Genomic DNA, 11,507 nt, shown 5'->3' with positions numbered 1-11,507 from the left:
CTCATCCTATCCTCATCCTCATTCTTGTCCTCATCCTATCCTCATCCTCATCTTATCCTCTTCCTCATCCTCATCCTATCCTCATTCTCATTCTCGTCCTCATCCTTTCCTCCTCGTCATCCTCATCCTCCTCCTCATCCTCCTCTTCATCTTATCCTCATTCTCATCCTCCTCCTATCCTCATCATCATCCTCATCCTCATCCTAATCCACTTCCTCATCCTCATCCTATCCTCATCCTATCCTTATCCTCATTCTCGTCCTCATCCTATACTCATCCTCATCCTCATCCTATCCTCATCCTCATTCTCGTCCTCATCCTATCCTCATCCTCATAGTAAATGTTATTAAAGCACAAATTCTGAAGGCGAACATGATTTGGATAAACAACAACTAGTATAATGGATATTAATGATAATGATTTACTTGTTGGGATACAATTTAAATCCTAGCAAGCAATAGTAAATGTTATTAAAGAGTTTCATATTAAAAATTCCTATGACTATGTTGTTGTAGAGTCGATGCTAGATAGATATGTTGGCCGATGTAAACATTTTGGTGCATGATGTGAATGACGAATTCATAGTTTTCTTAACATAAAGCGTGATACTTGGAAAATTAAGAAAATTAATGGAACTCATAGTTGTTTATCTATGTTAGTTTTCTAAGATTACAACAAATTAAATTCGTCATTTATTTCAGACATTGTTGTTAATTTGGTATCTGTAGATCTGAGTATACCAGTTAAGGTACTCGTGAAGGAGGTTGTTAATCATTTTGGTTATACAATCGCCTATAGAAGGCGTGGATTGCAAAATAAATGACATTGGTCCAAATTTATGGTGTCTGAGAGGGATCATACAATGAGTTAGCTCGTTAGATGAATGTTGTGCAATATTTCTCATCGTCACAATTGTGAGATATCAAGCATGTCACCATATTATATATGGTGTGGAAGATCCTAATGGATTCATCATTTTGATAGAGTTTTTTGGACTTTCAAACCATGCATTAAAGGGTTTGCATATTGCAAACCAATTCTACAAGTGGATGACACATTTTTGACCGGGAAATATACTAGAACATTGCTAATAACAAGTTCACAAGATGGGAACAGACATGCATTTCTAGTTGCGTTTGCAATTGTTGAAGCCGAGACGAAAGAAACTTGAGAGTGGTTCTTTTTCAATCTTCGAACTTATGTTATCCATCAACCAAACATATGTATCATATTAGATAGGAGTATATGTTTATTAGCCGCACACCGAAGCGAGCTAGTTGGTTGGACTAGTGCACATTCAGTCAATTGTATTTGTCATGTTGCAAGTAATTTCAATAAGGAATTCCGAGATTCTGATCTCAATGACAATTTTTTAGAAATGAGTATGTTATTTATATTTCAAATTTATAAATAATTTTTATATTGTGGATATTAATTAATTTGTATTTATTTTTTAGGTTATGAATTGATACGACCACGATTTGAGCAGATGTTGAATTTGTTTCGTCAAAAAAATCAGAAGCTTAGAGCATGGTTGGACCAGATTCCAAAAGAAAAATGGAGTCATGCATATGACCAAAGGAGACGATATGGCCACATAACGACTAATCTTGCAGAATGCATTAATGGTGTTCTAAAAGGATCTAGAGTTCTCTATCACTGCCCTTATGAGAGCAACATACTATATGCTAAATGAATGGCTCATTGAGCATAAGCATGAAGCCACTAACATGATAAAGGTAGGGCATGTATGAAAATGCAAGCATGCATCAATGAATAGATTGAATATGCAAGCATGCATCATATGGATTTTGATGAAGACTAATAAGATGGTAGATAAAGTTAAAGACAAAAGTTGTAGACAGAGATCAAGCTTGAAGACATGAACAAATCAACAAACAACAAGTCAAAAGTCAAGACTCAAGTCCAGTCAAGACTCAAGTCCACTCAAGCTCAGTCATTCAAGAAGATCTAGATGCTAATTGTTTTTCTATTTTCTTAGGTCTTAAGATGATTAATTGGGTATAGTCTAGGCTAGGTGACCCTTAATGGAAGTCTCATAACCTAAAATTGATCATAACTAAAAGGAGACTTACATGTATACATATGTGATTTACATGCACATGCACATGATCATATGATTTTGATGCATTAAAAAGAGTTTTAAATTATACATCATTCAAAGTCATGCATCATATTTTTTCAAATCATGTAGGAGATTCATATGACATTGAAATATATTTTTCAGAAAACCCTTAATCGATTAAGGTTTATTTATTCGATTAAGCTATGCAATTTTGGAAAATCGTTAATCGATTAAGTATGAGATTAATCAATTAATGACAGTTATAGTTTCTGAAACCTTGATTTTTAAGAAATCGTTAATCAATTAAGTAGAATATTAATTGATTAACTGCACCAGAAAATAGAACTGTATATTAACCCAACTTTTCCTATTTTAGCCATAGAATATAGACCATAGATCAGATCTCACATATTTTGAAAATCACAATGTTCATACACTTTCATATCCAAAGAGAGATTTTTCTAAGTGTTTTTGAAAAAGAGAAAACAAGGAGAAAAGAAAAATCTTCATGAATATCTTTAGAGAAAGATTTTCAAGAATTGTATTGTCAAATCGTGTGCAAAGAAACCTTGCATCTCACATTTCTATACTCTGAGTTTGTGAGACTTGTAGAAATGTTCTGAGATTCCAGAAAGGTGTATATTCAACACATATAGGTGCAACAACTCGGTTTTTTATAGACATTAGCATAAACATATTATCTTGTTGTGTTAGTATCACCATTGATAGAGAATTGGTTTGGTAAAATCCTAGCTGAGATTAGGTTGAGTCTTCACCTTTACAAAAGTCTTCATTGGGAGTGATCAGCGGCTGGGGCTATACCGTGAGTAGGTGTTCAATATTCGAATAGACGAGTCAGAGGTCAAACCAACATGAGAGACTCTAGGGCCAAGAAATGAGCATTTCTAAAGTCATTGGAAGTGTATTTGTAACATACATTTGATTCCATAGTGAAGAAAATCTACCGAGATTAGAAGGGGAGACTTGGATGTAGTTTGCACGTGGACAAGCAAACGAACCAGGATAAAAGCCTTTGTCTCATTCTTCTTAACCCTTAACTCTTTACGTTTTCGTATTTCTGATTTACTTAACTTGACATGCATATTATTCTTTGTTATTTCATATTTTGTTCTGTGCATCAATAGTGTGTTATCATCTGTAAGAGTGCATATAAGTTTAGTTGAATCTTGGTAATCTTGGAAATTAAAGAAAATTGTTTTTCAAAGAACAAGAACTGGTTAATCGATTAGGTTCTTGAGTTAGTCGATTATATGTAGAAGAAGTTAATCGATTAAAGCACTAGTTAATCGATTAAACAATGAGATAAGTCGTATAATATTTTTAATAATCAAACAACGATAATCGTGTATTGTACCACCTATTCACCCCCTCTAGGTGAAATACAGAGCCTTTGTGTCCCAACAATGTATACTGCAAAGAGTTGACAAAGGTGATTAAATAAATTCAGCGTAAATTTACATGTCAAATGGTTCGTACTTTTTCACGGGAGACATGAGTCTCTGAGGTTGAAGTTGTATCTAGATCTGAGGTCGCCAAGTGAGGGTGTATACTATGAAACTAGCTGACAATTAGTGTGACTATGGAGAATTTCAATCATTAAGATTGTCACGCTCTCATGCAATCGCAACATGCACTTCTTTAAGTTTTGACTGCATGCAATTTATCTCACCAATTTACCGGCTAGATAATCTTCTAAAGGCGTATGGATATGAGTTTCAACCGGTTGGTAATGAAAAAATTTGTCTCCTTTATTCAGGTCCAACATTCATTCTCAATCCTGTTATGTGTAGGAAATGAACTAGAAAACCAAAGACTACTCACATTCACAATGAGATGGAGGAATTTCAACCTGAGAACTTGGTGAGAGTTCTAGGGAACCTTCCGATAATCAATAGTTTATATTTTAATCCTTAGTTTTACAATGGAATTCTATTCAACTATAATACCATCTGTGATATTTTTACACTTTGTAATTTAACAAGAGTGTAATATTTATGTTATATATTTTACTATATTGAGTGTGAATTGAGTAAAAGAACACACTACACCAAATTTTGTATTTTGTGAAGGTTTTTTGTAGAGGTTATTCAAACCTCCTCAAATAAATCTAGTGAGACAGACCAAACAATTAACTAGATATATAGTGGAGGTTTTTATTTAATTTATGGAGGTTTTTAACCTCCACTATAAGAACAGGTTTAATTATCTATCTAAACCAAGGTTGTAAACCTGATTCCTAAACCTTTCATCTCATCTCTATCTCTTCCCATTCTCCTCCTCTTCCTCCGCCCCACTCCCCCTCCCTCGGCAGCGCGTGCGACTACGACGACCTCCTCAAACAAGGCTACAACATTACTTATGTCTGCCTCAGCGAGGACCTCTTCCAACGTGCCCATATCTACGACGCGTGCTTTGAGGTGTCAGGGATGCACCACCGTCGTTGTAACTGGTAATAATCAATTGAAGCAACACTTTGTGGTTCCCATAACTGGAATGCTGGTAACATGGTCGTACAGTATCAACTACTTTGGCGCCACCTTCTACCACGACTCATTTCTTGGTTCTGCTCATGTCTAAGCTGGCTCTCAACAACCATGCTCGTGCCAGGTTAGGGTTTCTTCTGCTTCTCAATCACCTTTCCTCTTCTTCTCAATGGACATGATAGGGTCTTATTCCTTCTTTCAACGAAATTCAACTTTGATTCTGATTCTAAATTCGATGATGGTTTCGAAACAGTATACTCACTTGACAATTTTTCAATTCTTAGTTTTTGTTAGAAGTGTAGAGTGAAGTGTTTGAGATTGAATATGATAATTATTATTTGTAATAGACTATGTTGTACAATGACCATAATTTTATTCTTGAAAGCAAAGAGATTGTATATGGGATTTAAATTTATGACCTTCAAGTTATAAGGTAAATAACTTTATTGTTGTGTCATGATTCAACCTTTATTCATTATGTTTTTGTATTAACCAATTTGTACAACAAAATTGATATCTTTTGTGTAAAAAAAGAAAAGCAAAAACAAGAAAGAGAAAGTCAGGCCATCCTTTCTTTTCCTAGTAGAATGTATGGTTGAATCTCAAAGATGAATCACTATCCTTAATGACCAGGAAAGCACTTTACTAGAAATAAACTCATGATGTCTAGATCTCAAAGCAGAGAAAATATTTTCAACAACTTATATGTGTTGTGGATTACTGTCATAGGAGAGGTGTTTGCCATAGAGAAGTTAACATGTTACTATTTTTATCTTTTAAAGAAGTTAACATGTTACTATTTTTATCTTTTAAAGCCTGAGAACTTGTTGTTGGATGCTAATGATGTGCTTAAAGTATCAGATTTTGGATTGAGTGCATTACCTGAACAAGTCCGGGTGAGTTTCTTGACTAATTTTTCTAAAATAAGAATATATGATCTACCCACAGGGTGAGGAGCTTTTCATAGCAGCTATTAGAGAAGTGAAAGAAGACACATGAGTAAGTATCTTAGTAGCCATGAGTACAATGTTTCAATCCAGTGTTGTAGAATGCATATATTTTTGTATTAATTGGAACATATTTTACATATGTTTGTCTTTTATCACTTTTTCAGGTTGACACAGAATTTGTGAAAGTACTAGGATTCAGGTATGAAGAAAATTTTACGTAGTTCTAGCCTACATGTCTTCTCCATGAGGTTAAGATTGGAAAACTGGACCTTTTTTTATCAATATTTTACTTTTCACATTTCAAAGCTGTGGTATGATAGAATAATGGGAAATAAAGCTACGTGAGTCTTATAAATTAATTTGATGAGCACCTTTAAGTTTGAGACATTGTATTTGTAATTTGTTCTTACCTGATTTACACATGTCCTATATATGGTTTATTTTGAAGTTCAAGTTTTCTTTGCTCTTCTAGAAAATCTATTAAAACCCGGTATATTATAGAAATAAGAGTCATGCTAGTAATGTTTTAGGTGAAACTTTGTAGTTTCATGGATTTGGAAGGGTAATTCCTACCTGTAGCCAAGTAAAATTAATTGAGATGAATTACAATTGAAGTGATTTAAAAAAAATCATTAACCTAAAGGTAAAAAATTGACTAAAGACATTTGCTATGTTTTTCTCTTCTAATAATAAGCTTATAATTCTTTTGACATTTTCATGTTTCTGATTTTCAGACAGGGACACAATTCATTCTTCGGAAAATAAGATTTGTCTTTTCGTATGGTTAATAGGAAGATGGGCTGCTTCATACAAGATGCGGTACACCAAATTCTGTTGCGACGAAGGTATATTAGCCTTTTCTGCTTGTTATCGTATCTTTAGTCTCAGATTTCTAAAAAAAGGATGACTTAGTGCATGAGTATTTCACCTATGTTAATATGACATTACAATATTTAATAGAGAAACTTATACCAATATAACTTCAAATGTAAATTGTGTGTCTTTTTTCTCAAATGGATTTTAGACTTGCTAATGCAACTTTTGTTTGCAGATTGTTGGAATTTTCAAGATGGTGGTACTTCCACTTTAAACTTTGTCCTTTGAGAGACTCAAGCATGAAACAAGGTCAAAGTGTTTAATCCAAAGAGCATGAAACCTTTATTGAATGTGGTGACAGAGATGAAATTTTCGTCTATAGAAGAAGAATAATGTTTTCTGAGATTTTATGGTGTAATTGGATTTAATGCAACTTTTGTTATGTATTTTGTTTTTAAAGTGTCATATAAGACTACTTTTAGTTTTTGATATTATATGGTGTAATTGGATTTATAATGAAGGTTGAATTATAACTCTTTCAACTCTGTTACACTACCTGTAAGATTGAGATGACAATTAAGAGAGGGGAGTGAATTAGTTGTTTAAAACTATGACTGATTTTTCTGCACAATTCAAGAGTTAATAGCAGCAGCAAATAATATGTAGAAATAATCAAGTGACTGTAAGGAGATAAGGAAGAAGAGAGTACACAAATGTTTTTATACTGGTTCACCTTCTTTTCCATTGAAGGCTACATCCAGTACTCTAGCATCACACGAGATTTTTTCACTAGATATTAAGAGAAGTAATTACAATTTCTCACCGTGAGATTCCCTTTTGTACCTTACTCACTCTCTAACACCTATATCACTCTTTATAAAATACCATTTTCAAGTGACTCTATTCCCTTTCTTATCACACATTGTGAAAGAAAGTAATTCACAACTTTGAATGAAGAATATGTTTAACATTGGGAATAGATTGCCTTTACAAGACTTTGAAGTTATAAAGTCTTGCAATCCAATAACTCAATGTATACTTTAGTACTAATTCTCACAAGGTTTGAATAACTTGCAATAACACTTAAGGCAACTTCGCAAATCAAGTTCTGAAAGTTATGAACAAGTTGCACCAAGTGTAGAACAAGTATTTCAGAAAATTGTAGTTTTAGTGAGAGATTTCAATCTGAGTTATGTTATGAAAATTGTGTGTTTTTGAAATGAGTTCCAAAGCCTTTATATAGACTTTCCAATCAACCAGAATACCTCTATGAAAAGGTAAGTTTCATTTAGAATGAAATCATTTCGTTTGGGTTGAAAGCTATGTAATTTAAATATGAAAACTGGTGTAACTCCTCTCAGTAATCGATTACCTAACAAGTCTGTCCAACTGAGAAATTAATTTTCACAAGCAATAATCGATTACTCAAATGGTGTAATCGATTACCCAACTGTTATGTCCAATTGGGTAATTATTTATCGTGTTGTGTAATCGGTTACCCACATGGTGTAATCGATTACCCTGATCATTTTTTGTTGAATAACCCGTTTCTCACTCATGTAACCTGTTACTTAGTTCTGATAACATGTTACTTAGTCACAGTAACCTATTACTTAGATCTAGTAACCTGTTACACAGTATTTTGAAAATTGTTTTCATTTATACTTGTGCTTATCAATTTTCTTTTAAAATACTTTTGAGCATTATTACTAAGCGTGTAGATTAGATTATAAGGATAGAAGTACCTAATTAGAGACTTATATTATAATTCCTTGAATCTTTGTCTTCATTGTCTTCATAAGTATTCTTCTTTTTCTTCTTTTAAGTGATGTTGGTGTCTTCATCAAAACTTTGCCAAGATCAGGAGCCAGATCTTCTTCACACTACATTGGTTATGTGTGATGAAATTTTATTATTTCTAAGAACATTTGTATTTAGTATTGTATATTTAAATAATAATTACAAATTAATGAGATTAAAGTTTTTAAATTATGAAATTAAATTGAGGTTGAAATCCTCTAGAAACATATAATAGTGGAGGTTTAAAGCCTCCATGGTAAACATTACAAAGACATCCTCAAATAGTGGAGGTTAAAATCCTTCACAATAAACCACTACAAATGTGTAGATATCATAGGTTTTCTAAAACCTCCGCTAAACACTTCTAAAAGTCATAACTGTGGAGGTTTTTGAAACTTCCGCTAGTTGTATTATGAAGGTTAAAAACCTCCACTAATCGCATAAAAAACCTCTACTAAATACAAAATCTATCGTAGTGCATGCAAAATAATATGTAGGGTGTGAATTGACATGCCTTACAAGTAATGGATAAAACTCTAACCTTGATGTATATTTTAACTAACCCTAACCATAATTGATATTTTCACTAATTAATGTTTTTATATTCACTAATCATAGTAACCTAGCCCTAATGTATATTTTAACCGCACATGGAATCCTAATCCTAATTTATATTTTAACTACATATACAATCTAACTAACACTACAACAAATTTTGTATTTAGTGGAGGTTTTTTTTGCGATTAGTGGAGGTTTTCAACCTCCGCTATATAAGTAGCGGAGGTTTCAAAAACCTCCACAGTTATGAGTTCTATGAGCATTTTGCGGAGGTTTTAGAAAACCTCTGGTATCTATATATTTGTAGCGGTTTATTTGTAGAGGTTTTTAACCTCCACTATCTTTGGAGGTCTTTAACCTCCACTATCTGTGGAGATCTTTGTAATGTTTATTATGGAGGCTTTAAACCTCCACTACTTAAGAAGGTTAATTGCAGAGAATTTCAACCTCCACAGCTCAAAATAACATATAAAGACTTGCTGGAAGAGGTAACTATTATATGTTTCTAGAGAATTTCAACCTCAATTTAATTTCATAATTTTCACAACTTTAATCTCATTAATTTATAATAATTATTTAGATATACAATATTAAATATAAATGTTCTTAACAATAATAAAATTTCATTGCAAATAACCAATGTAGCGTAACATAGTTGAAAAAGTTATAATTCATCATTCATTGTAAATCCAAATACATAAAATCTAAAAAAAAAAGTGGTGGGTACATCCATGATAAGATTCCAAGATGCCAAGGAAAATATTACAACAAAAACATAGAGAGAGCCGCTGATGCTGATCCATTGACTACATCAAAAAAACAATCTAAGTTACATTTGAACATAGGGGGAAAACATAAATCACGGTTCCTATAGGGGTATAAAAAATTGAACTATTATAGGCTTTCCATTAGCAAATTCCACTTTGAAATATTGTCAAATATAAAAAAATGTTTATTTATAACATATGAACTATCACATGTACATACAATATATAATCTACATAGTACATGTCTTAGTTTGTAACTTTGAGTGGCATTTGTAAGTGTAAGTAATGGCTCTTCTTCACAACATATCATTGTGTTCCACTTCTAAACATCTTCATCTCTCAACCTCTAAACCCTCTCTCTCTCTCTCAAAGGAAGGGTAGGGTGAGCTACATACTCAACAACAACTTCAATACTCTCAAAGGTAGATTCAAAGACATGAGTAAAACTTTGATGCAAGTTTTCAGCACATAAATCCTTGCCCCTACAATACATAATAAACATGAATTAAATATGTGGGAGAATGTGTTACCGTTTATTATGTATCTTGATAATCTCACGTCAGTAACCTTTTTCCCGATGTAGTTTTTATTTACCTAAATTCATGAAATGTAATCAAAGCAAAATTTGTAGGTATAATAAAAAAATATCCAAATTATACTACAAGCACCCACTCCTTTTTACAAGACTCTTATGGAAGTATTAGTAGACAGGACAAGCGAAATTTAAATAGGGGTTGTCAGTCCTAAACTTCAATGACATGAAATTAAAACCCTTATAGATATGCTTTGCCACCTAGACTTATCTCATTTGGTTACATTGTCTTACATAAAATTGGTGTATAGATTAAAACTCTCATAGTCATATATGTGCGTTACCACTTTGGACATGAAATTTGTATCTTATCCCTCATAGTAATAAAATAGAACATCATGTTTGATTGCATTCTAGACTCTCAGAAGTCAGAGTTACCTTTTTTTGATTGGGCAACATGGAGCAAAAGATCATTTGAAGTATGCTCTTGGAGAAGGGTAGTCACCTTTTGTCCATATTTCCTCTACTCATATCCATCATTCGCAATCTAGAAACATATAAAATGAAAAGTTAGTCAAATAATTGCACATCTTAATTACTAGTTATGAGCTATGATTATATGCCCTACATAATGTTGTAAAGAATCTTACAAGGCTTCTATCAGACCCTTCTGTCCTAACATAAACTCTATAAATTTTTGCCTTGATGATCTCTTTTTCCCTTTGTTTCTTGCATGATCCCTCATCAGTTGAACTGCTCTCAGAGTCACCATTATTTACTCCCATTACATTACTATCGTTATTGTTGCAGCTTTCAGACTTTTTTCTCTTGGATGATGAGTTGTGCTGATCCTTGTCAGGATTATTCCTCATATAATCCACCAAGTTGCTTCTCAAAGTGTTGTAGCTCTCACACATCTCTGTCTTCATTTCAGTAGCTGGACAAAATTATTTTGTAAGTGGAGCTGAATGGGTGGAGCTTTTAGTCAACTAAATGATGAATGCCTCAAACATGGATGATGCCAAAGCTCGAGCTTGAAGAGTGTTAGAGGCTTTGGAGAAATCCATTTTTGTGCAAGCTAGTGCAAAAACGAGCTACACCCAAAAAATTGATGAAGAACTACACCTACAAATTTGATTACAACATATAAAACTAGACACATGCAAACCGGTTCATAGGATTCGGTTAGCAAGCATACTTACATCGATATCACTAGTTGGTAGATACAACCCTGTTCGAGAAGACCCAAAGATTTCCACCTGAAAGCAACAAAAATATATCCTTCATTGTCAATACTTAAAATTCTAAAAAATATATGATGAAAAGGGTCAGATAACTAATGATACCTAGCAATGAGGCCATATGTGTTTTATAACCCCAAATACAGATTCTATTGATGTGTTGCGTGCAGCTTTCTCTTCTGGGATCGACGACAAAAAATCACTAAAATCCACTATCTCTGCATACTAAGAACCACCAAACCAAACACAAAAT

Source organism: Lupinus angustifolius, chromosome LG02, assembly GCF_001865875.1.
Source record: "Lupinus angustifolius cultivar Tanjil chromosome LG02, LupAngTanjil_v1.0, whole genome shotgun sequence".
NCBI classification, from domain to species: domain Eukaryota; kingdom Viridiplantae; phylum Streptophyta; class Magnoliopsida; order Fabales; family Fabaceae; genus Lupinus; species Lupinus angustifolius.
This window is presented reverse-complemented; position numbering follows the sequence as displayed.